Source organism: Callithrix jacchus, chromosome 6 (assembly GCF_049354715.1).
Source record: "Callithrix jacchus isolate 240 chromosome 6, calJac240_pri, whole genome shotgun sequence".
Classification (NCBI taxonomy): Eukaryota; Metazoa; Chordata; class Mammalia; order Primates; family Cebidae; genus Callithrix; species Callithrix jacchus.
The window spans coordinates 119,320,906-119,346,851 of NC_133507.1; the positions used below are offsets into that span (position 1 = coordinate 119,320,906).

Genomic DNA, 25,946 nt, shown 5'->3' on the forward strand with positions numbered 1-25,946 from the left:
TTTTCAGAGAAGCTCGAACACCAGGACTAAAAAGATCCAGGGGTCCTAGAAACCAAAAGAAACTCTAGGACTCTTGCAAAGTGGACACTCATTTATTTTTTCCTGCAGATCATCATATGAACTCTTTTCAAGAGTTCACACGGCATAGGTTAGATAATGTTTATCCTCTTGCAGACTGGAAAGTGCTCATTTCTATAAAATGAATATAAGAGAATTAAGCAGGAATATTCAGGCTGTGAAGTCTGTAATAACATAGATACTCTCAGAAGATTGGAAAAACACTGATATCTTGTAATTCTCTGTATTGTGAGACATATAGAATATAACACAAACCCCTATAAACTCTCACTAAAAGAAGAGTCTATTCATTTAAGCCTTCATCAAAATTTGTATCAGACATTAACAAAAACCAAAACAAAACAAATCCAGATTTGCAAAAAAGGGTTATAAATCTATTTGGGGCAATTATTTCAGCTTTTGCCTTTATTGGACAGTGACTGTTCTGCCATATAAAGGAATTTGAATAAGAAAGAAAAATCAGTTTCACAAAGTTAGGGTCTGGATAATACTTAAACTCTTGGACATAAAATAGAAAAATTTAGTAAAACTGACTAGTATTTCAAGATTTTTTTCATGCAATGGTAGGATATATTAAACAATATTTTAATCACTTGTCTCAGGAAAGACAGATTAAAACATCTTTAATCATCTCCTAGAAAATGTTCTATAAATTGTATTAGATCTGAATAATCTGCTACAAAAAATGAAGGGAAACTGTTGACCTGATAATTTAGCCTGCATGTCTTTTCTTTCTTTCAAGTGGTTTGTAAATGAATGGATGGATATTTTGAATTTAGTACATTGCAGGGAAATGCTGTTTAATCTACTTTCAAATAGAGTGGTTTATTTTGAAATATTTTTATGTGAAAGTGTTAAATATTAACTCAGTTCAACAAATATTTATTGATCATTTATTATAGGTTTCTTGTAAATTAAGTATAATATATTGGTTAGTACATCACATAACATAAAAATGACTTGTTTTATTATAAAGAGAATTGCTGTAATAAGGGAGTTTTAAGCAAAAAGTGAAGAGGGAAAAGTATGAATATAATAAAATCTAAAAGTGGACATTTTTATACATAAGAAGAAATTCTTTACCTTTTAGAGTAAGATATTTTATATAAAGCCACATCTACACTTCCCTCTTATATCAATCTACACTTTTATTTAATTTCCCTATACGTGTCTGTAAACAGAAAATAGTCAAGCTTATTTATAACAGTATTGTATTTGTGGGTTTTTTTTTGTCTGTACAATAATCATATGGTAGAGAGTTCTCCTGTTAATATTGTACATCAATTCTATATTTGTGTTGTCTACAAAAGGAAAAAAGTCAAAGTAACAAATGGGCTTCTGGGTTGCATTTTCTCTACAGTATTTCTCTATCTTGATTTTGACCTGCATTAGTTATTAAATTTTAAATGTGTCACTTTGTCCATCACTTTGAGAAATGTTACTTGGACGAATTTCTTTCAGTATTGGTGTATAGGAAGAATCATTCTACTAATTCTTCTTTGAAACAGTTATTACATAGTTTATTGGAGAAGTTGCATTTATTTGGCTGGCACTTATGAACGCTAGATTTCCAGGGATCCAGTAAAACATTTTTGGTGCTGCTGGATTCCTGGGGTTTGTTCTATCTCCATTCAGTATGCTTTTATTGTGCTTGAAGCTGACAGAAAATTGCTATAGCCAATCACCAAAAAGTGCTTATTTTTTTATGATGTTTTATTTTCATTGCTCAACATTAACATAATGAAAACTTTAGATTTTTCTATTAAAACAATGCAGTACATGTGAAGTGTCATGATGAATGACAATTTCTTCTGATATACATTTTGGTGCCTGTAAAATAAAGATTGACATTAGAGTTTCCTGGATTATACACTCTCCAATTTTATTTAGAGGCTTTATGAAAGCAAGCACATACTACACATGCGTGTGCATGCATACATGCACACACACACACACACACACACACACACACATCTGTGTATGTTTAAATAGTATTCCTCTCCAAAAGAAAAGTAATAAAAATGACTTTTTAGTACATTGCTTTTCCTATCATTCAACTTCCATTGCCAGAAGAAAATCTGCCCTTATTCTTTTGAATTGATATCTTCTGTAGACTGGAATGCCTAGTAAACATGACTTTATGTCTTTGTGGATTCTCAAGGGCAGTACACTTGGCATGAGAGAGATATTTTGGAAGCAATGAACCATTAATAAAATGACTTAATTTTGTTTTGTATGGATAGCGTAAGGTTGGTGAACTATACAAAATTTCTTGAGTTTACCTATGATGAGCTTTAACTGCTTTTGTTTTGAATCATTTTTTAATAAGATGACACATAAATTAAGATATAATAATGATTATATGATTAGGCAGGGAGAACTGTGTCATGAAAGTTTAAAATTAAAATCCAAACGTTGTGGAATGAAACTTTGAGACAACTAAGTGGTAGATGCCAAAGAAAAGAAGCAGAAGCGTTGGAGGGATGAGGGCCTTGCACATTTGCTGTTATGTAGCACATCCCTTGTTTTCTGTGTGCATAGTTTGGGAACATGATTATACACTTTCCAGAGCAGGGCACACTCAAGAGAAGAAAAAACCAAAGTGGCTTAGACAGAAAGGGCCTGAAATGAGACACTGCTTGTTTTCCGTCTTGTCTCCAGTATCTCTAAGTGACCTTTGGCAAGTCATCTCTCCTCTCAGATTTGGTTAACTTTTCTCGTCTTTGAACAGAAAAACGGGGTTAGATTGTTGTAAGGTTCACACTGGACAAAACAACAAGAATTCTTACTACGGGGCTGGGCAAACAGTGCTATTCAATGAATGGCTACTATTTCGTAAGGCGTGTTTATAACTCCAATTCCCAGGAAAGACATAGAGATCAAATTGGTGACTTGGTTTCTGACATTTATTTATTTATCGAATTCAATTACATATCAGAAGTTTGATAATTAAATCTATTAATTTTGGAAATAACAGCTGACATTTATTATTTGCTATAAGCCTGGCATGGTGCTAAGCATGTGTGCCTTAATGCCCTTGGTGCACATGTATACACACACACACAAAACACAATACACACACTCTTACATCTATAACCTCATTTTATTCTCTGCCAACATCTATTATGTAGGTACAACCTTATCACCACGTTAAATATGAGGAAATGAAGGCCACAGAGGTTAAGTCTCTTGTCCAACATCTGATAAAAGTAGGATTCAAATCCAGGTAGTCCCAGAGTCCACATATTTAACATGCGGAAGATAGTGCAGACTGAATGTTAAATAAACCCAAATAATTCATTTCAGTGATGAGTCAACAAGAAGTTTATAGCACTGGGAAAGATGAGTCAACAACAGAAGGAAAAAAAATCCAGAGAAAATGGTACTTGGTACATTGGAATGAAGGATAATCTGCAGAAGGTAAACGGTCAGGAGAGATTTTCATCATTTTTAATGTATTTGCAATGACCATGATTTATATTAAAGTTTCTCTTCTCTGAGGCTCAGTTGTCTCAGCTGAAAATGAGCTTCTTGGACAATTGAACTCTAAGATGCCTTCTATGATTCTGTTCTACATTTCTTCATGAGTTCTTATCAGCTACAAAGAACAGTTTCCACTTTTCCATGTATGGTTCAGAGAAGATCCCAAATAATGTTTGATCATCTCTAGTCATATCTTAGAGCTTTCAGTTAATAACTGACTCCACTACCTCAGCACCCATTTTCTAAGATGTTAAGAGGAGTTTAGTGGTGGTGGAGAGAGGAAGAGACTAAGACACTTAGAGACCAAGGGGACCCCTCATTAGCAGTAGAAGCGAATATTGACATATGTTGGCAGAATTCTTTCTCATATGCAAACTCTTCTGTGAATATCCAACTAGAAAATCCATGTAAATGGAATCTTGTCAGATTTAATATTTTAAGCCAGCAACCTATCATTTCCTACTGAGAATTGAAGGATTGGCTAAAACAGAATATTTTAGCCCTATTTGAATGGTTAGCTTAAGTCTCTGCCTAGAAATAATGTGGTAATCAAAATCTTGTCCATTGAAGCCACCTGTTTTTTGAGCTTTAATAGCAGCCTCAGAAATTGAACATTTTATTTTGCCTGCACAAGCGGCATTATACAAGGTGGAAACACAGTGACAGACCTTGTGAATGTGGAGCCTGGAGTTTGGAGAAAGGGGCACTCGGTGTGTTCAGTACAATCCGGTAAGGGAAGTGGTTAAACAGACCCAGAATCACACAACTCAACTTGTGCTCAAGGTCTGGGCCCAATCTTTGAGAGTATCTCTAAGCCAAAGTTTCCCAACATGGTGATAATTCCTGGCACGTGCTGTGAGGTAACACATGGTGTCACAGACTTTCCTGAAGAGTAAGATGATGTCACGGAAGTGCCTTGCAAACTGTAAATCACAGATGTTAAGTGGTTCTGTGGCTGGCTTCATTGTGAGAGGGCTTAGGTGAAGGCACTTTTATACAACAGTAGCAGCATTGCCAAAATAAAATCTCATAAAAGCAGAATAAGTGTTCACAGAGATCTACAAGCATAAATAACACAACAACACACATCAGAGTGTACTGGAATTTAGATGCTAGAGAGGTTATAAGGGGTCAAAGAGGAAAGTTAGCAATAAAGTCAGCCAAGGTACCGTTCTGTATCTATTAAGTTAGATTAATATTTTAAAGGATTGGAACTGTGAGGAATGAACTAATTAATATCATTTTGGGAAATAGAAATGTAGAAAACATAAGTACATTGGAAAGTGTTGAACATTTTAAATGGCTGAAATTCTAAATGCTTAGCTACATATTTATACAAATTGCCATAAACATTACTTTCAATTGTGGTAGAAATTACCTTAGAACATTTTAGTGTCTTTTTTGTACCTTGAATAACTATCTTAAGCACTTGAATAGAGGTCAGGTAATACATTAGCTCATCTCATTGGTGGACTTTACTGGTCAAGTATCTTAGATAGTATTAAGAAAAGAACCCCAGAGTGACTTTGTGGCAGGGTTTCTTGGTGCTATTGACGTTATGGACCATGTAACTTTCTGCGGTGGGGAGTGGCCTGTGCACTGTACAGTGTTTAGCAGCATCCCTAGTCTCTACTCACTAGATACCAGTTGTACCTCTCAGTTGTGACAACCATAAATATTTCTAGATATTGACAAATGTCCTCTGGAGGGAAAAAATCATCCTCGTTTGAGAATTACTCCTGTGCAGTGACAACTTTCAGTTTTCATTACTCAGAATTCCAAAATTTCTATGTTATTAAAATGAGTCAGAGATATTGTATTATGAAGAATAAATGTGTATACATTTAAATGCTTTGTGTTGCTGACATTTTGCATCTTTTACCAACTGTCTTTTTTTTTGGTCATGAAGGTGCACTATTCTCTCTATGGTTAGACAAGGTACTTCTGAGGGATTAGGTTGCTTGTCTTTTTGTCTTCTATCTCTGCAGCCTTTTACATTTTCATCTACCTTCTGTATTTCATTATATGTTCTCAGGTGACTCCCAAAGTAGATAGAAATTGTGGATGCTCGTGAGATAGCCATGCTTGGCTGTCTCACCAGCACTTTGAAATGATTATGTCCCTCCCAAATTAATCCACATCCACATCTGCATCTACCTCTGACTTCCTCTGTTTTTTCTCCCTCTGTCGATGGACTGATTGATTAATTGATTGTTGTTGCTAGCTCACTGTCTTCTATATACCCAGGTACTTCTAAGGGTCAGCTTCATTTACTTCTTTGCCTTCTCTGCTAATCAATTTCCAAGGCTTATTATTTCTAAGTCTACAGCCTCTCCCCTAATTATCCATTTCAACCAACACTCTCTCTAAGAAATGCTACTCCCCACTTCAGCTTTTTCTGAGACAACTATTATTATCTTCCACCTTCCCTTCCTGCCTCTGGTCTTTTTATATAAGGTATACTTTGTTTGGTTACATTAATATCCCTGAAGCATTCCCATCCCAACAAATTCTTTAGCCTTCTAGAAACTAACTCTAACTTACTTCTTCAATCCTATTTCTTACCACTGGAACTAAAAACAATTTATCTGTATCCTGCACTTCTTTAGGACTTCGTTTCTTAATTTCTTCAAATACTGCCATTTGCTTTAAATTGGATTTTTGTGTGTGTGTGTTTGATCATTTAGACTAACACTTGAAAAAGAAACACACATCCTCTTTAATGTTCAAAGTATATACAGGAACCTGAGAATCTAGAACTTAAGTAATCTAAAGTTACTTTAAAGATTATTTTAGAGAACTACAATATGCAGATGGTTATAAAATACTTTACGTGGAATTCATGCATCCCTGTTGTTGATACTGTTTATTTTGCTTCTTGGAATTTAACATACAGCAGGCCTTCTTTACCTCCTCATCTTATGGTGGGACATGAATATGTATATGTAGTTTCCATATTTAAAAAATGTGCATAAGTCTTAATCTGCATTCCACTTCAATGGGTCTTAAAAATACTTGCTTAAGAGAGGCTTACTGTACAAAGGTCAAATATGGTGATAACATAGAGAATGAGAGAGACATGATTATTTAGTGGCACTTATTGCCACAGGCATTGGTCCATTTATTGGAGGACTGTGAGCACGTATTGAACTTGTTGTTTGCTATCAAGAATGCTGAAGCAGTTCCATGGGAGAAGGTCTTGGCTTGAGCCCAGGTTGATAGTAAATGTAGGCCATTACTAGTTGATGTCTGTTCGATGGTCTGTATGAAATGAGTTGGTGGTCTCAGTCCAGTTATTAGAAGACAGGTGTCTACATCTCAAAACATCATGACAATCGGCGCTAATTGGCATGTTTGTTGGAAGTCTCAGCAGAGAAGCAGAGGGATAAATGGGGGAAAAGGAGAAGCTGTTGTTACCTAAGATAAAGAAGTCTTTGAGGATGTAAGCGGTAAATAATTACCTACTGCTCAAAGAACAGTATTTTCAGGAGATCTAGACATTTCTAACATTGAAAGGACTTTTTTCAGTTATTTGTCCATCATCTCTCTCTTATCTTCCTTGCATTTTAGAACTGAACATTTGGTCCCACTTTCTCCTTTCTTATCTTAGGGAACATGTTCTGGGATGCAGAACCTCTGCTTGGGTAGCCACCATATTCTTTTATCAGTTGAACCTCAGACTTCATTTTCCTGGTTTTCTCCCAGTATTTATGATTCCTCAGTTTTCATGCACATACAGAGCTGAATATATTGGTTCAATTGCTACCTGTTAATGAATTTTTCTTCTCTTCTGTACTTTACTTGGTGACTAGAATACACGTTTCTTATACTCTGCTGTCTCCCATACTGTTCTGAGGTCTCTGAGATAGGGCCCTTGCTTGATTCACTTTAGCATTCCTGTAGTGCACACATCAGGTACTCAATAAATGAATGAAAGAAAAAAATGAATAAATGAATGAATGCATTTTTAGCCTCTTAGAGACATATAACCACATCTAGAAGTGAAGGAAGAAGTAAATATGAAAGAGACAGGGTCTAAGAGACAGTGGCAGGAAGTCATCATTCTATTCTTCTTGGTGCCTTTGACATTCTCCCACTCTCATTTTGACTGATTGCTTAGTGTTCTAATCTATGCAAGCCATCTTATACAATTGCTTTGTAATCGGCATAATTCAGCTTTCTAGCTGAGGAGCCTGCTCCGATATGTGTCTATAAGGAGGATTCCGTTTTCTCTGTTAGAGTTTATAATTTCACCACTGCTATATCCAGTGTTTTACATTTCATGTGAAATAATAATTTAATGAATGTGATTTTGATGATTTTAGCCAATAAAATTATTTAACACAAAGGGGAGAATTTCATAAATATGAGAAACCGGGACTACATTTTGGTACTGCAAGTAAATATATTAGAACTGTTTTGCTCATGTGTATTAGAACTGGTTGAATGTTTCTGACTGTTTTGCTATTTTTAAAATATAATTTGTTATTAAAATGTGAAATAGTACTATTTTTAAACCTATAAACTAAAAATAGCTTTCAAAATGTTTCAAAAAGAGGGGTTTGATTCTTATTTTGATTATTTAGTTGAATAGATCACCAATAGTTAGTATAGGATATTAAATGGTGAATATAAATTAGTATATGTTGATAAAATATGTGATGAAGCACATAAACAATAAAATCTTTTAATTATGAAATTATTTGTTATAATTTTTGACTAGTAAAATGCTTTCCCTTTTTCTGTATCTACATGTGAACTTTGACTAGAGTATTGCCCTTTTTGTGAGAAAAAATGTATCACATGAACACTGATTAGAAACAACTTCACAAGTGCGAAAATTTTAATATCAAGACATGTTTCTTGAGTTCAACATTACTCATTTGTTTTGAACATTAGACTGCCAAATAAACAGAAAATCTTTACAAATCCTTTTAGTATTAGAACCAAATAACCCTGGTATTAGTTGTCAGGAGTATGCTGTGTCTTGGTGGGAATCACCGTTGCAGAGGATTTATATAAGGGAGGGCAAAACAAGATCCTCAGGTTTGTGACATAGGATCATGCACATTGGAAATCAAGAGAAATCAATTCAGATATTGCAATCTTCAATAGCAAAACAAGAAAACACAGAGCTACCACTGCACTTATTTATTCTTTAATCTCATAGGTAGTTTAAAATATCATGAATTGTTTAAGTATGAACTAAATGATACATATTAGGTGGGATTATTACCAATATTACAGCTTAGGGCAGCATTCATGTGTGTATTAGTGCTCTTAGGTAATTCAGACCAGTTTCAAGCAGTCAGTTTCTGTTAAGCACTTACCAAAAATTATTTTCAGGAAAGCAAATGACATTTCAAACTCAACAGAGAATTTCTATTAACAAGAAGCAATTTCTGAGCTGATCAATGTGGATTGACTATCTGAGGCATGTCAGTATGTTATGCTTTCATGCCTCTTGTTATCATCACTGGAAAACTCTTTGGATTTATATTCTTGATGCTCATTGCAACAGTCTCTAGAAAGTATAGCTTATAGAGTGTTTTTAAATTTCATCTTTTAATTCAGTTTACGGGCCCTCACCTTTAAAGTTTTTACATTCGCTTAAGACATATTTGTGCTCACCTTTCTTTCTGATAGAGTTGTAATTAGTCCTGGGGAGCAGTTGTTTCCAATTAACCAGGAGGAGAAAATCACAACTGAAGTTTTATAACAAATCATTAGGCATTCTGATATCAGACCAGTGTATTATGAATTTCTGTGATAAAAATCTGTTACATATATTTAAAAACAAATTTCCCATTCTCATTTATTTATGCTCATTACATTTTTGTACTTACTGGCATTTCCTGAGAAGATAAATATTTTGGTGTTTTTGAGCGTCCCAAAGGGATAGAATTTCTACTATGTACATACATACCATTTTTCTGTCACTCATTTTATGTCACAAAAACAATAAAATGCAAAATACTCATTCTAACACTGTGGCTTGCACTGAATTGTCACAGCATTAATTTATTTTAAGGTAACACATTTTTAAATAAAGGAAATCCAAGTCTTTTATTTTTTAACCAAAGACAAGATAACTATTTTAATGAAACAATCATGTTGCAGTTTTGAATAGTGGTGATCTCTGCCTCTGTTACTTTTTTCTTAAATAGATGTATTACAATTATAAAAGTTCTGGTTCCTAACATCTAGAATTAAAATACTTAATTTTTTTTGTGTGATTCTCTTTCTCTATGTCAAATAGTTCATTGTAGATACCAGTAAATATATCTAAGTAGTAAAAATGTGCTAAAACTTACTGGTAATCATAAACTCTTTAAAGAAGAGAAAAATGAAAACCGCCATTTAATAGCTTTTGATAAGATACTGCAGCATATAAGGAGATAGACTGTAGATAATTTTTGTATATTTTAAACACGCACACACAGATGTAGACAATATACATATGTTGTGTAGCTCACATTGATACTAATGGAACTTACGTGAGCATACCCAGGTCTAAAAGGTGGGCTCTGAGGGCTTTAAAAAAATTCTGCTAAAGTTAAGAAAGGAAGCTAATGTTTCCCTGATTTTAGAAGTCAGGTCTGACTTTTACAGTGCAAAAAGCCAGCATCATGTAATGAAAATATATCATCAATAGGTAAATTTGATCAATAGGTATGTATTTTTTGTGTTCAGACTTCAGGTAAAAACCGAACAACCTTTAGTTGAGGAAGATTGGTGAATACTGTAATTTTTGTAGGACATCATTAACTAGGTTAAATTATTCCTTTGCTATTTGGGAACTAGATACATTTCTGTAGAGCCCTTCATTAAGTGTGTGTTTGTGTGTTCTGGGGAAGGGGGTGAAAAATAGAGTGGCAGGAGTTGTAAATCAGCAGTTTGTGCAATATGCCTACATGGTGAAAAAATTTATGTACAATATTATACTGTTGTTTTTCAGATATATATATATATATTCCCTCCACATGCAGCAAAAAAGTTTTCTTGATGTCTAATCAAGCAATGGGGTTTCTTCAGATTGGAAGAACTCAGAAAGTTGGTTTTTTTATTCTCCTTCATTTAAGTATTATTTTTTAATTGCAGCATATTAAACATAAAATCTGGTACAATCTTTAAAAATAAATAGGACCTAACTATAAATGGGCCCTGTTGTGTTTTTATCTTTGACAAGCAAGTAATTGCTTCTCAAATTTATCAGTTTGTTTATGCAAAAACCATTTACCAAGCCTAGCTCAAAAGCATCAATTTCATCATTATCATCTTATTAATTTAGCCAAGCTATAACACAGCTGATTATTCCTGAGTAATATCCTCTGCAGCACATCATGTGTGGCAAAACCATCTGTACAGTACCTATTTAATAAATAAACCCTCGGCTAAATGTCTCTGTTTATTGAGAACTAATGTTTATAGAAAATATAATGGAACTCAATAAATAACTCAGCTTCATCAACCTGCATATGAATCAGTGCGAAGAACGCTGACATCATCACCTTTCAAGTACCAGAGAAAGCAAAATTACCCAAAAGAGCTATAGAGTCAATATTAAGGCATTAAAACTGCAATGAAGGCATATTAATGCTTAAAACTTCATTGTTGGCAGTGGAATTGGCACAATGGACATATTTTATAACTCTAGGAATACTTAGGCTTTATGGCTGCTTCTTTGTTGACTGCCTTGCACTTAATGTAGTTTTCCACTTTAAATAAAAAAAACCCTCAAGATCTTTAAAAAAAAAACAAGAAAATTGCTGATCCTAAGCATTCATTTTTAAAATAATGCAAACTGCTGATTCCAATGTTCAGATTTAAGAAAAAAAAAGCCAACTTCTTTAACTCCATGCTTCCTGAATTCATATTAGTAGCAACTAGATATTGTGTGGCAAAGGCCTTTTAAAAAGTCACAAGTATTTTTTTAAGAGATTATTCTGAGTAATATCATTAGTACTGAGAATGTGAGAATGATTTAGTCATTTTGCAAAGAAAAGCCAGCTTAGGATTGAACCATTAGTAATATTCATGCCCAATATAAAAAAGGGCACAATTATTTAACATATACACATTGATTCTCATCACCACACTATTTTAAACATTTGCATTAATAACCTGAATTTTTAAGCTAGTATGAATCCAATAAAGCAAAGTTTTGAAATAATGAAAATGGATCCATTGCTTACAACCTGTTTCAAAAATCTATCTGTCCTCACTTTACTTTCCAGAAATAAGAGAAACAAAATTTGTTCTTATTCAAATCCAAAGAATGGACCTTATTGATGTTTGAAAGCAACTCTATTTTCGTGCCTCAGTACGGCCCAATTTCACCTGGAAGCATACTTGGCATGTAGTTTAAACTCTTCCCTTCTTCCATTGCCCACAGAACATCAAACTTTCACTGAGGCCCTGTCCTGATATAATTTAAACAGGAAAATAGGAGGTGCTGACCTGTTGCTAGGGACATGTGGGCTCATTCTCCAGGCCTGTTTGCTACTTCTACTCATGCAGCTCTGAAATCCACCTGGTTCACTTTTTTCTAGGTGAAAATGGATATGTTCACACTTTGAAGACATTTTTGTAAGGCCACAAGATCTTTGTAAAGCTACAATCAGGGAGAAGAGTTGGGGATATACCTTTCAAATGTCAATCTGAAGGCAGGGTGTTGTTTTTGTTGCCTTTCAAAAACTTATTACAATGTCTCATGAGAGAAAGGGGCAAAGTGTGATAAACCTAGAGGGGATAGGTCCTGTGATCTGTAGACATCAGCCTTTTTGCCTAGATGCTGGATTCATTATGCTAGATGTACAGTTGTGGGGTGTGTGTGTCTATGTGTGTGTTTCAATTTATGCAATGGGCTCTGTGGTTTGTGCAGAGACTACCCATTCCCCAACCCTAGGAGGGGTTAAAGGGTAATCCTAACAGAAAATTCATATCTCCTAAATTAGGCAAATGTCTCAAACAAAATGAATACCACATCAAAATAGCAGAAAGATAGTGAAATGGTGCCAGTAATTGCCTCTTGGGGCAACTCAGCTTAAACAACTTAAAGCTTGCAAACGCTGCACCCACACTACCCAGAAGAACACTTTTGTCCAAGGGTTTAAATTGCAAGCTAGGAAGCCAACAACTCTAAAACCCCTGCTTGGGAGCCAGAGCACACAGTGTGCCTTTGACATATGTCTATAAGAAAACCTGTGTTTGGCATGTCAGCAGTTTTGAATAGCTCGGGTTTGGTGACCAAAGTCAACATCCCACATATTTTGTCACAATCAGACCCAGATCAGCAAAAAGGCTGTTGGATTGACCAAGTGGGTACATCTACTTAAGAGGACCTGTGGTTTAAAAGAGCAGAAAGAAAAGAAAAGGCAGCCAATGCTCTGCATGCTGTCAAGTGGCCTATGCCCAGAGGACTCCTGAGATTAAGCAAAGTAAATTTTTATCTATTTGTTTTGAGTGTAATTCTGTGTCTAGCCTCCCATGGTGTAATCCATAAAGTCATTTTCATCCCATTTTAAGAAATCAATTTTAGATATTTCTGATGAGAGGTGATGTCAGACCTTACCAATTTGAGGCAAGAAATCAAAATACCAATTCCAGTCATCCACCCTGACATGAGTAACAGGGAGGCAGGTGCATCTCTGCGTATGTGGAAGATAGAGAGTATGCCTCCCATAAAATATGAGTGTTTTGGACATACTTGAATCCGTTGGCCTAACATAGCTCATAAATCCACCTTGGTCTAGTCCTCAGGACTCGTTAAGGGAGTAGTCATTTAGCTTATATCTGCTAAGAATTAATACTAGGGACTACTGAATGTGACAGACCACATTTCAAAATTATAATCACGAAGTTCTAGCTGCAAAGATGGGCCTTTCCTATAGGCTGGCCATATTCTTGGAGAAATCTAGGAATTGGTAAATCTGATGTATATCTGTGGAAAATTCCTGGCTGAATAAAGGAGAAAAATTATGAAGTAGGTGGCACATTTTTGACTTTCTTGCATTCTATGGTGGTAGCAACTTTATAAAGAATAGAAAAATCTATAGTTTCAAAGGCAACATTGCAATAAATACCAATAAGAAGATGGTAATATAATTGGTTGATTTAAGGCACAGTAAAATATATTTATCTGTTCATTCATCTAATCATGCAAGAATATTTATCAGGTGCCTACATTGTGCTAGGCAATGGGCTACTATAGTGAACATAAAGAGATACTGTCCTAGTTTCACAGATGGCGCGATCTGGTGAGGAATTGAAAGGTTATAGAAATAAATGCAAAATTCAACTGTGAGAAAGAATATGAGGAACAGATGCAAGATGGAGGTGTTGAGAACATTTCCAGCAAAGAAAATAGCCCCTTAAAACAACCATGGTGGTAAAGGAGTCCATGGTACATGCAGAGAACTGAAAGAATAGTGTGAATGAATAGCAAGAGAAATCTGGGTGCAACGTGAACCTGGAAAATGTCGTAGGGTTTGATGCTAAGAGTTTTGGTCTTTACAGCAATGTTATATTAATCCATATTATTCACCAGAGAACTTATTACTGAGTCCCATGGCAGAAAATATTTGCCATTAGCTGGCACTAAAATACTATTCTCTTCAACTGATGTTTTATTGAACAGCTACCCCATGCAAGGAATGAACATTATTAATATAGTGGTGATGCACATAGGCATGGTCCATGCTGTCATGAAACTTGCATTCTGAGATAACTTTTTTTTAAGTCACAGGGTCTCACTCTGTTGTCCAGGCTGGAGTGCAGTGATATGATCATAGCTCACTGCACCCTCAAACTCCTGGGTTCAAGTAACCCTCCTGCTTGAGCCTCCTAAGTAGCTAGGACTATATTCATGTGCCACCACACCTCTCTAATTATTTTTTTTGGTAGAGATGGTGACTCACTATGTTGCCCAGGCTGGGTTCGAACTCCTGGCCTTAAGTGATCCTCCCACCTCAGCATCCCAAAGTGCTGGGATTACAGGCATGAGCTACTGTGCCCTGCCAGAAAAGATAAACTTCGACTACAGGTGTAACAAGTGTTAAAAAGAGAGAATGCAGGGTTTATGACAGGGGAGTCATTTTGATGATGTGAGTTGGGGATGACACCCTACAGAAGTGATTTAAGCTGTTGTGTGAAAGATGTAAGATGTCCACTATCAACAGTGAGAAAGTGGTAGGAGGTAAAGAGAAAGAACAAAGGGCTTCAAGCCTTAGTGACTATTTATAGCTGAATAGTGAAAATCAATATGATTTTGTTACATGCTGGACGTGGCAGTTGCCTTTTTGACATTTTTTCCTGTGAACCTTCAGGAATACATGAGTTTTAAGGAGTGAGGACGTCTTTGTGAAATATCTCATCACAATACACACGGTTAAACCTGGATCAGGTCCCTCAAGCACACTGCAGTCAATGGCCACTCTCGCTTTTCAGCCGGGTTCTGTGGTAGGTATGAATATGAAGGCCTGAGACCGTGATCTTTTTTGACAAGCCATTTTTTTTTGTTGAGACATTTTATTTGGTCCTGGGATCCCAACTAAATCCATGTGCATTCTGCCTCTGGGGTCAGGAGGATTTAAGCTGAGGATGTAATGAGGCAGATAACTGTGACTACCTCTCATTTACTCCTTTCCTCTTATTTCTCTTTTGGGGATTTTCATATGAAAATACATAAGCTATTTTTCTTCCATTATCCTCCTGAGGAAAGGAGGAAATGGAATGAGTTGGAAATCTTGAGCTGAAGCAGAGAGAATTGTAAACTGTGCTGAGATGGTACTCTCTGGTTTACAGACTTCCGAAGGTTTCTAGTTCTCATCACTGTTCTGACACAGAATATGTAGCTCTGACGCTTTCCATAAACTCTGTTCCTCCTGGGTTCAGCTCTTTTGTACCAGAGCTTAGACTAAAAACAATAGCTGTAGAAGGAGGTATTGGAATAACTGGAAATCAATCAAATTGATTGATCAGAATCCTGAGCACTCTGTGTCTGCATGGCTCAGTCACTACTGTACACATCGTAGGAGTGTGTCTTGTGGTCCACATCCTCCTTTGAAAGGGAGTAACGGCACTTCACATGTGTACATGTTTATGGCCTAGCATGTCCCACTGTCCTAGGCCTTTGTCTTAACCCATGACATCCATGGTTTCTGCTTTCTGCTAGTTGACTGAAAAGAGATGGTCATATCAATGCATATAGTAAATTGACTGTGGCCCAGGTAATCAGAAGTCTTGAAAAAAATAACTTTAAGAAAAAGACATATTTTATACAACTTTTTTTTTTTTTATTCAAGGCTTCTTAGTTTAGTGAATACTACTTGCTACTTTTAAGAGTTTTCCATTTCATACAACTGTTCACACTGCTGAACTGAGTGACATGGGTGCCACTTTTCTTGTGGAAAGGAAAAATAAGATGTACCAATATTTTCTGACATTTTTGATAAAATGTACAACGTAGTTTAGTCCAAGAAGGCATTTCCTACTTAATGCATTTTAAAATACTTGTGTTTATTTTTACCTCTTTCCTATAAATCTGTAGTCATTCCGGCAAGCTAAGTAATAGGCTTCCTAGTGGTTACTGCTCATTAAAAGGGAAACACAGGTTTGACTTGAGGGAGAGGGCTTAGGTGAGAAGAGCCATTTCTTATACAGTGATGGTTTTCACACAGTATGGTGATAAAAGCTCAATGGAACTACCCTGGGTCATTCCTTCATCATCTTTCGGTGTCATTTTTGTTTCTTCATTTGCTGATAAAGTGTATTTTCTAATGCCAAAGACGGATTACTCCTGCTATACCTGAACTGAAAATATAAGGGATGTATCAGGTGCTGTTGTTTCACCATCAGCTTAAGCCAAAATAAGATAAGTATTTAAAATAATTCATGTAAAGAAAGTCGAACTTTGTTAGCGTCTCTGTGATTTAGAATTCCAATGAGGAAAAGAGCTGCCAGGTATAGAGTTGATATTACTTTTTAATAGCATCTGCATAATTTTCATTTGTTTGTCCTTCATGTGTAAGAAAATATCAAGAACATGCCTTACTTGTAGGATAAATCTCACCTACTTTTTTTTTTTGGTAATTTTGGCTTGCTTATTTGGAATGCAACTGAGTCTAGATAGTATAGTTATACTAATGTGAGCAGTTTGGTTTTGAAAAAAGTCATTAGAGAATGGTCACCAATTAGTTGGTCAGAATGTTCTCAGGGTGATACAGTAAGTGCTGACCGTAGTTAACTTCATTAGCTGACAAACCATGAAACCTCTTGGCCATCTAGTCCTGTAGATATAGTATTAAACTAAAGACCACTAATGCATGTATCTGAGAACTATGGGAAAGCTTTTGTTGACTAAAGGAAAGTTTACAGCACAGTCAAGAGGTCACCAGTGAAATTATTACTTCATCCATTAAGTTATATGTTTTTATTAGGTAAATACTTTGTAAAAATCTCTCTGGTTAGTGCTAAGGAAATCTCCAAGTTAATGTTAACAAATTCACCAAGTTAATGATTTTCAACCATATTATACCCAATTATCCATTACAAAAATATTTTTATGATGCCCAATATAGTAATCTTGAATGAAATTAACAGATAATACTTACTTGTGCACATCATTGAAAGATCTGTGATGTTGTAACTGGAAAATATAGGAAATATAAAAGGGAAGTATATGATGAGATACTATGTATGTAATCTGTAAGTGCTCTGACACTACCAGTAGATGGAAATACACACTGTAAGTCTAAATTGCCACTTAGGTGTACAATTATCCCTCCTGAGAACCATTCCAGGAATCAAGGAGTTTCCAATGGTCCGGAAATATGTCTATTTTATTCTTGTTATACATCAGTTCCAAACATGGTATTTGGCATGAAGTAAGTGCTCAATAAACTCTTATACAATGAATGTTGAATGAGCACAAGAAACAAAACAAAACTTTCTTCTGCTAGAATTTATCTTCTGGTTAGAATGTCAGGTCAGTTCAGTAACACACAAAACGAGAGTTCCTCGGTTCTCATGCATCCCAAACTGGGTGCGTGGTGAATGCCGTGGAGAACTTGAGGATACAGGCATCCACCTTGAGCAGCTGTGAGCTGAGAAGGACTGCTGTGGTCTCAGGTCATCCCAGCAGCGAGCCAGATATGCACCTCAACCGCACTCTGCTCAGTGCACTTCTGGGCCTGGGGCAGGTCCAGATGCAGGGGACAGACGAGTTAATAAGGCCCTGTGCTCCTGAAACTATAATTTGAGGGTGTTTCCAACCTAAGAATGTGTCAGAAGCCCTTCAGGGATGGTTAAATGCATATTCTCAGGCCCCACTTCAGAGATTCTTATCTGCATTTTAACAAATTTCAGAGATAAATTTTGATGTAAGTGGTTCATGAGCCTCACTTTAAGAGACATCAAATGAGGTGGGCAATACACCCAAAATGTGCTCATTGTGAGAATTTTCAATATTTGGGAAATGAATGGCAACCATGGATGAATGTTGAGAATTCTTTTGAAAGGAAGTTTCTTACATTCATTTAATACATCAGGTGAATGCAAAAGATGAGAGCGTATGTTTTTAAGACTTCATTTATAAGACTGATGCTGTTTGTAAGACATGATTGTTTTAGTATTCATGTGGTAGTAAAAATGGTCTTGATTATAGGGGGTGCAATTGTATTTGTTTTTCTTTTGTTAGTATTACAGATGGAAAGGTAAATGAAAATACACTGAGAAGTATAAAATGGTGTAATAAGACAGCTTTTAAGGTTTCTGATGTCTTGTAACACCATCTTATACTGAGATGATCTCTAGGATAAATAATCTCCTTAGGTTAATATTTTATTTTTATGTACCTTGTATCTTTTATGTACCTTGTCTGAAGTTTTTAACTAATTAAACTGTATGTCTTAAAAACATACACAAGTTTATTGTCCACCTCATCTTTTGGATTTATAAAATGAATGTAAAAAATTTCCTTTCAAAAGAATTCTCAACATTCACCCATGGTTGCCATTCATTCCCAAAATACTGAAAATTCTTATAAAGAAAACATTTTAAGTTTTTAACTATAATCAAGTTTTAAACTATAACGAAAATCAGAGTATATCTCATGATACAAATTTTTTTAGTAGCATATATCTGATGATATTTTTAATATATGTAGCTACCTTAGTTACAGAGAAACTTACATACCAAAGACTAATACAGGTTTTTTGACTGTGTATGTTTGAATTCATTTTTAAAAAGATAATTGAGTGAAAGCAGAATAAAAGACTTTCCAAGTTTTATTATGTATATTTAATAGCTCAACATAAGGGGGTGAATGGACAGTTACTCTGTAGATGAAGAGCCATAGCTGTGGATAATTCCATTAAATCTTCCTCTAGGCAAGGGAACCCACCCCCACTGATGCCTCCACATACACCCATGCCTCATTTTCATGAAAACAAATCAACCAGTCAACCAAAATAATACTAATTTTGAATTATCGATTATTAGCATTAGTTACAACCATATTCAAATTAATCACAAATTCGCAAAAAGCAATCAATTCATAGGTCAATTAATAGCTTTGTCTACATGATGTTAAACAAGGGTTTTATTAATATTTCTGAACAGAATGTTTTCTTTTTTTAAAAAAAGACTAATTTCAGTGCTATGAATACCTAGCTTTTTAGAAACAAAATAATTTACAGCGCCACAAAGATGATAGTTTTCTTCTTTGAAAATTAGTAATTCTTTTAGCACATATAAAGTAAACAGAATGATTGAGAAAACAAATGTTCAGTTTGTTGTCTTAAGCTTACAAATGATAAGAAGGTTGTCTTTTTATTATTTGGAGGTTACCTATTTATTCCTTATCTTAATAACCTTAGTCCTATAAGTTGTTAAGATAAACAGAGAGCTAGATGAATCTTAAATGGGATACATATTTACAGAAAGTTTTCTAAAATTTTCTTTCTATGGGGGAAATCTTTCTGCTTAGATGTGCTATTTTGTCGTTGTAAATTCAGTTGGGTAGAGAGTATTCTTAACAACTCCTGATTTGTCCATTTGTTCAATTTGATTTCCTTATTTTTTATTTTATATATGACCACTGAAAAAATACAAAACAAAAATTTGGTTTAATTTTCATTTAGACCTTTTCCAAGGAGACTCAGTAATGCAAATGAGCAAAGGTCACATTTTAAAAGAAACTTCCTCTTTCTTAATGTATTCTCAGAGTGTTGCCAACATTTATAAAGATGACCCAGCCCATGTTATATTCAAATAGAAAAATGATTATAAACATCAACATGTGTAGATTTCCATGGACTTCCTGATGTTCACAGGATGTGTAATACTGAAGAAATGAGACGCTGTTACACACATACAGGCACGCACAAATGACTGACGCAGAGCAGAGTCACGAGCAGTGGACAGCTGTGTATGGGACTGACTCAAACGAAACTGATAAAGTGAAGGTGTGTGAAGGCTATGCCTGGTGAGATCGACCCGTAGTTACACCAGATACAATAACAGGACACAGGCAAAGGTCCCTTCTGCCTCGTGTTGCAGTGAGAGTCCAAGGAAGTTTGGCAAGTAGACCCTGAAGTCCTGTCCAGATAATCCAAAATCATCGCCCATGGAGCTTAATTCTGAATTTCCGCCCCAGACGAAACTCCGATTAAATTCAATGAGTGTTTCTCATTTTAGAAAGTTGTGCATGTGCATGCCATATTCTTTTCTTAGATAAAAACATACCCACAGCTCCTTCCATACAAAACGAAACCAAACACATTTAGAACACATGTAAGCCATTTCTCTATGGAAAGGGCCATTTGTGGTTAACACAGAAAGTATTTATGGTTTCACTGTTAATTGTGGTTTCTTTGTATTAGCCAAAAAAGGTAGCATTTTTCATGTTAGAAACAGTATGAAAGCAATAGCCTTTCTAAAAAATATCTGCATTTTTCTGGGGCACAAGGAGGTAAATGAATTTATGATATCTTCTAAATACCAAAGGAGTATATGTGACATAAAATTGTGTTTTCAATTTGAATAAAAGTTTATTCAGAATTGTCTTAACTGTACTTTTGTACATTTCCACAAGACAAGACTGTGTAATTAACATTGTATAATATTTAAGCCTTGGGCACATTTGATTTTTTATTCATATTTGTTATCTAAGAATAATAATGTTGATCTCTGAATCAATGCTATTCTTGTAAATTAATTCCTTTCTTTTGAAAATTATTAATTTTACAATGTGCACATTTATAAATGTTGATTCATTTACTTAAATCTGTTGGCTGACTTGCCTAATTCCTTCCCTCTGTCTTCCTCTTTCTCCCCTTTTTCTTTCTTCTTTCTTTCTCTTCTTCCCTCCCCTTCTCCCTCCCCTTCTCCCTCCCTCCCTCCCTCCCTCCCTCCCTCCCTCCCTCCCTCCCTCCTTCCTTCCTTCCTTCCTTCCTTCCTTCCTTCCTTCCTTCCTTCCTTCCTTCCATTCTTCCTTCTTTCCTCCTTTATGGATTAAAAATTGAAGAATCATTATATTATTGAAACGTTTTATATTACTAAGAGCATAATTTAAATATTATACTGGATTTTGGCAAGGATTCTATAATGAGAGTGAGTGCATTCAAAAGGTTAATTACATGTAAAAACAGTCCGATTCATTAATTTGAATGTACTGTACATTTTTGGGGCCTATATGTTAATATTTTAAAATAACATTTCCACAAGTGCTGCATTTTAACATCTGAATGCATTATGTATATATTATTAGAAGAGGAAAAGAAGAGACAATTGTGATTATTATGTCAATAACCAGAACACTTAGGAAGATTAATATATCAAGCAGTTTTTTGTAAGTACACCAGCTTTTATTACCTACAGGAAAGAACATATTTTCTAATTTCATTATTATGCAATCTGAAAAATTTTAGAAGAAGCAATATATAAATATTTGATTATATCTTATTAAATTCCGTAAGAAAAAGAAGTCATCAACACATGACCCTAATTGCCTCTTTCTGAGTGTGAAAAACATTCTTTATGAAAATGCTTGGCAGTATAATTTATCAATTTAATCACATACATTTATGTATCTCTCCTGAGTGTATGTGAAATTGAGGCTAAATGAACATTTTATGATGTTAAATGCAGTTTTCCAAAGATCTACATTTCTTCGACAAACATGTAAAAGGCTGTTAATTTGGATAGATACTATTCTGTCCATATCTAAGGATTTATGAAATTTGAGTTTTAACTTAAAGAAATCAAACAGATTTGTACATTTAAATTGCACCAGTATTAATTTTCAAAAATCTCTAATAAAAAATGTAAAGGTTTTGGTATATATTTTGTCTCCTTTCTCTTACAAAAGGAAAATTAAACTTGAATATGTTGTTATACATAAAATTTATTAACTATGATTAGTTTATATACCATATAACTTTCTGCCTCTCAAATACTATTACAATATTTTTATATATTGTGTAATATTGAATATTAGTGTAGTAATATATTTTGACATATATATAGATTTATGTATTTTTAAACTTATTGATAATCATAGAATATGTTTTTCAGGGCTTTTTGTGATTTTTAGTTTGAAAATCATTAGCATTTTAAGTGGTAACATTCATAGCAGGCAAATACTTCTCTGTGGAGTCTTTACAAAAAGAAATAAAACCTCAAACTAGAATTCATTTAACTTTATTTTAATAAATATGTTACATTTTATTTTTGTTGCTAACATCTGATGTAAATCATTTCTGAATCCAGGTAGTTGTTTTTGCACAGAAAAATAAAATGTCTTTTTTACTATTTTCATTTATATTCAAATATTGACATGAAGTAACTAAAGAACAAAACAGACTTTACTAATACATTGTTTTTTCTTTAGTTGCAGGCAATAGGTGGGGAGAGTCAAATAGAAGAAAAGTCAAAACAAAGGTTTTTTATTTCTTGATGTTTACAAATATGTAAAAACAAGAATTCATAGTGCCCATATATTTCCTAGTCTTTAGTGTCACATTTTGTTCAGCAAAGGTTTCTTACCTTTCTTTCATTGATGCCTTATTGAGAATCCTGAAATACTGCAGCTCACGTCTTTCCTCTTCATCTGCTTGCACTGTGCATATCAGACTGTAGGGGGCACTCCTCAGCTACCACAAAGACTTGTGATGCTAAGTCCTTTCTGTGGTCTGAGATGTATTTAATACCCATTATTTTATCAAGGCAGTTAGTTTAAAGAGAATTCATAGTTTATCTTTAAACCATATATAGCCATAATTGAGTAAAAAAAACCCCTCAGGTATCAAGAAAGTAGGCATTTGGATTCCCGGGGATGTTAATAAAAATTTACAAAACTGCATTGTACTTTGATAAATTAGTACTTTTCAGAGCTTCCTTCTTTCTGTTCTTTTCTTGGAGCTCAGAGTGGATTTTATAACACCCAAACTTTATTACTATACCTCAAGCACTGTTGTCTCTTTGCCTTGACGGCTCCCAGAGAGCAGAATGTAGAATGTAGAATGATCATGATTTACGTGTGGGAAGAGGAACCACAGAGTTTTTACATAGAATTACATGCCCTACACTGGAGCTTATAAGCCGCTTATCTTTAATGGGAGTGAAATATTGGATTTAAGATTGTGTGTGGCCTTCTCTCCTCCCTTTCTCTTCCCATCTCCGACAGAATCTACTTGGGTGGCAAGTCTAAGAACCCCTTCCATAATAATGACATAGTCCTCTCACATGGCTGTACCTTCCAGGTTCACATCAACTGTGGGTACAGCTGCTTTGGCTTTTTATAGATTTCCATAGTTACCTCTCAAAGTGACCAGTAACATTAACTGGTCTAACACATTGGAGGTTGACTTTCCACATTCAGCCTCTTACTTGCCTCTGCCAGCGCTTCTGTGTTCTGCTGTTACCATGGCTGTATTCTTCTCACCCTCTCTGAGACCAGCCCCTTCTCCTGGTCGGAGAGCCCCTTAACTCCTCTGGAGCCTGACGCTGGATGCCACTTCAGCATCGCTTTGTCCTTTTCCTTATCATCAAATGTTCCCTTTCTCTGCTGTAATTTCTCCTATCTCTCTTCACACCACTTCTCCCGCAGCCTCTCCATTTCTCAATCCATTTTATTTTGTATTTATTTATTTTTTTGAGACTGGCTCTCACTGTGTTGCCTGGGTTGGTCTTGAATTCCTGGGCTCAAGGGATTCTCCCACCTCAGTCTCCCAAGAAGCTGGGACTACAGGCGTGCCCCCACTGCATATGGCCATTTTTCAGTCCATTTTAGAACAGAACCTCTTAAAGGTCTGTTCGTATCTGATGTCCTAAGTTTTCCACCCCTCCTTCTTTCCTCTCCTGCTCCACTGTTGCTCTCTCCCTAAAATCAAGGACCTCTACGATGCTAAACCTAACAGTCAGTCCTCAGCCCTCATCTTTTATTTGTTTATTTTTATTGCTGCCTCCTAGGTGATGACTTGGTCCTTATCTTAACTGACATAGAAGCAGCATTTCTTTTTTCTCATAGGGATTCACTCCCTCCTCTTTAAACGATTTCTTTCACATGGCTTCTGAATGCCCTCCTCCATCACCACCAGCTCTTGCTCCACTCCTTTCTTTGTTAGCTGTGTCTCAGCTTCTTTAAAAAAAATTTTTTTTTAAATGGAGATAGGGTCTTGTTGTGTTGCCCAGGCTGGTCTCGAACTCCTGAACTCAAGCAATCCTCCCACCTCAGCCTCCCAAGGTGTTGTGATTACAGGCATGAGCCACCACACCCAGCCTGTATTTCATCTTCTTGAACCCTGGGAAGCTCAGGTGTCTCTCTATACTCGCTTTCTAGGTTCATCTAATCACTCAGGCTTCACATACTGTCAATAGTCTAAAATATCCTAATTATTTATTTCCAGCCAGGACTACTTCCCTGAATTCCTGGCATGTGTATTTAACTTCTTTTTTTACTGGACATTGCTATTTGGATGTCCAACAGGCTTCTCAAACTCCATCCCAACCTCACAAAACAAGCCACTTCTTAACAGTCCTTCTCGTCTTAGAAAAGGAATTTTTTCAGGATAAAACCTCAGTTTTAAGACAGTAGTCCAAGCCACTGTCATCATTTCCTGTGTCCATTTCTCCCCACTCCAATACACCCTGACATCAAATCCATAGAGGTTAAATATCAGTTCATTTCAGTCCCTTTCTCAAAACCCGCCAGTGGCTCTCCAGCACAGAGTGACGGCCACAGTGCTGTTAATGACCCCCAGGCTCTACTGGATCTGACCTCCGAGATACCTCTTGGCGTCTTCCCTTACTCTTCTCCTTGGCTCACTTCATGCCAACCACATGTCCCACTTTGCACTTGCTTGATAATCCAGGAAAATCCCTGCCTCCAAGGGGTTTGTTATTTTCTCTTCCTAGAGTGCTCCTTTCCCTGATACCTCTATGACTCATGTCCTCACTTGCATAATAATATCTTTCCCCAAAGTCACCTATGTACTGGGTAGGAGTTCCCTGACCACTCTTCAAAATAGCAGTCCTTGGCCAGGTGCAGTAGCTCATGCCTGTAATCCCAGAACTTTGGGAGTCTGAGGCAGGTGGATTGCCTGAGATCAGGAGTTCGAGACAAGCCTGGCTAACATGGTGAAACCCCATCTCTACTAAAAATACAAAAAACAGCCAGGTGAGGTGGTGCATGCCTGTAGTCCTAGTTACCTGGGAGGCTGAGGCAGGAGAATCACCTGAATCCAGGAGGTAAAGGTTGCAGTGAGTGGAGATCCTGCCACTGCACTCCAGCCTGGGCAACAGAGCAAGACTCTGTTAAAAAAAAAAAAAAAAAAAAAAAAAAAAAGGGCCAGGCGTGGTGGCTCAGCCTGTAATCCCAGCACTTTGGGAGGCCGAGGCGGGTGGATCACGAGGTCAAGAGATCGAGACCATCCTGGCCAACATGGTGAAACCCCAACTCTACTAAAAGAATGTAAAAGTTAGCTGGGTGTGGTGCTGTGCGCCTGTAGTCCCAGCTACTTGGGAGGCTGAGGTAGGAGAATTGCTTGAACCCGGGAGGCAGAGGGTGCAGTGAACAGTGATCACCCCACTGAACTCCAGCCTGGTGCCTGGCGACAGAGCAAGACTCCGTCTCAAAAAAAAAAAAAAAAAAGTAGCCCTGTCCAGTGGACCCTGCATGTCATGCAAGTTTTTGGCTTCATTCTTTTCCATGGCAGTTACCACCCTCTGACTTGCCGTATCTTTCACCTGTGTATCATCTCTTGTGGCCATCCATGTATACGCTCCTAAGGGCAGGGGTTTTGTCTGTTGTGTCTGCTTTTGCTTTCCCAGTGCCCAGAGAGATAACTGACATGCAGTAGGCTCTTTGTAATAGTTGCTGAATG

At 36.0% G+C, this 25,946-nt stretch overlaps 1 long non-coding RNA gene across 2 annotated transcripts; it reads right to left on the bottom strand.

The window, feature by feature from the left end:
• Positions 1-1,788: 1,788 nt before the first annotated feature.
• On the bottom strand, positions 1,789-23,459 carry LOC118154637 (uncharacterized). 2 transcript variants are annotated; one of them, XR_004744777.3, is made up of 4 exons: positions 23,318-23,459; positions 22,609-22,754; positions 17,175-17,209; positions 1,789-1,908 (listed from the first exon to the last, which is right to left on the bottom strand). It is a non-coding gene; the product is annotated as an uncharacterized LOC118154637 (long non-coding RNA). The 2 variants fall into 2 exon arrangements; XR_004744776.3 differs by lacking the exon at positions 1,789-1,908 and adding an exon at positions 9,110-9,266.
• Positions 23,460-25,946: the final 2,487 nt, after the last annotated feature.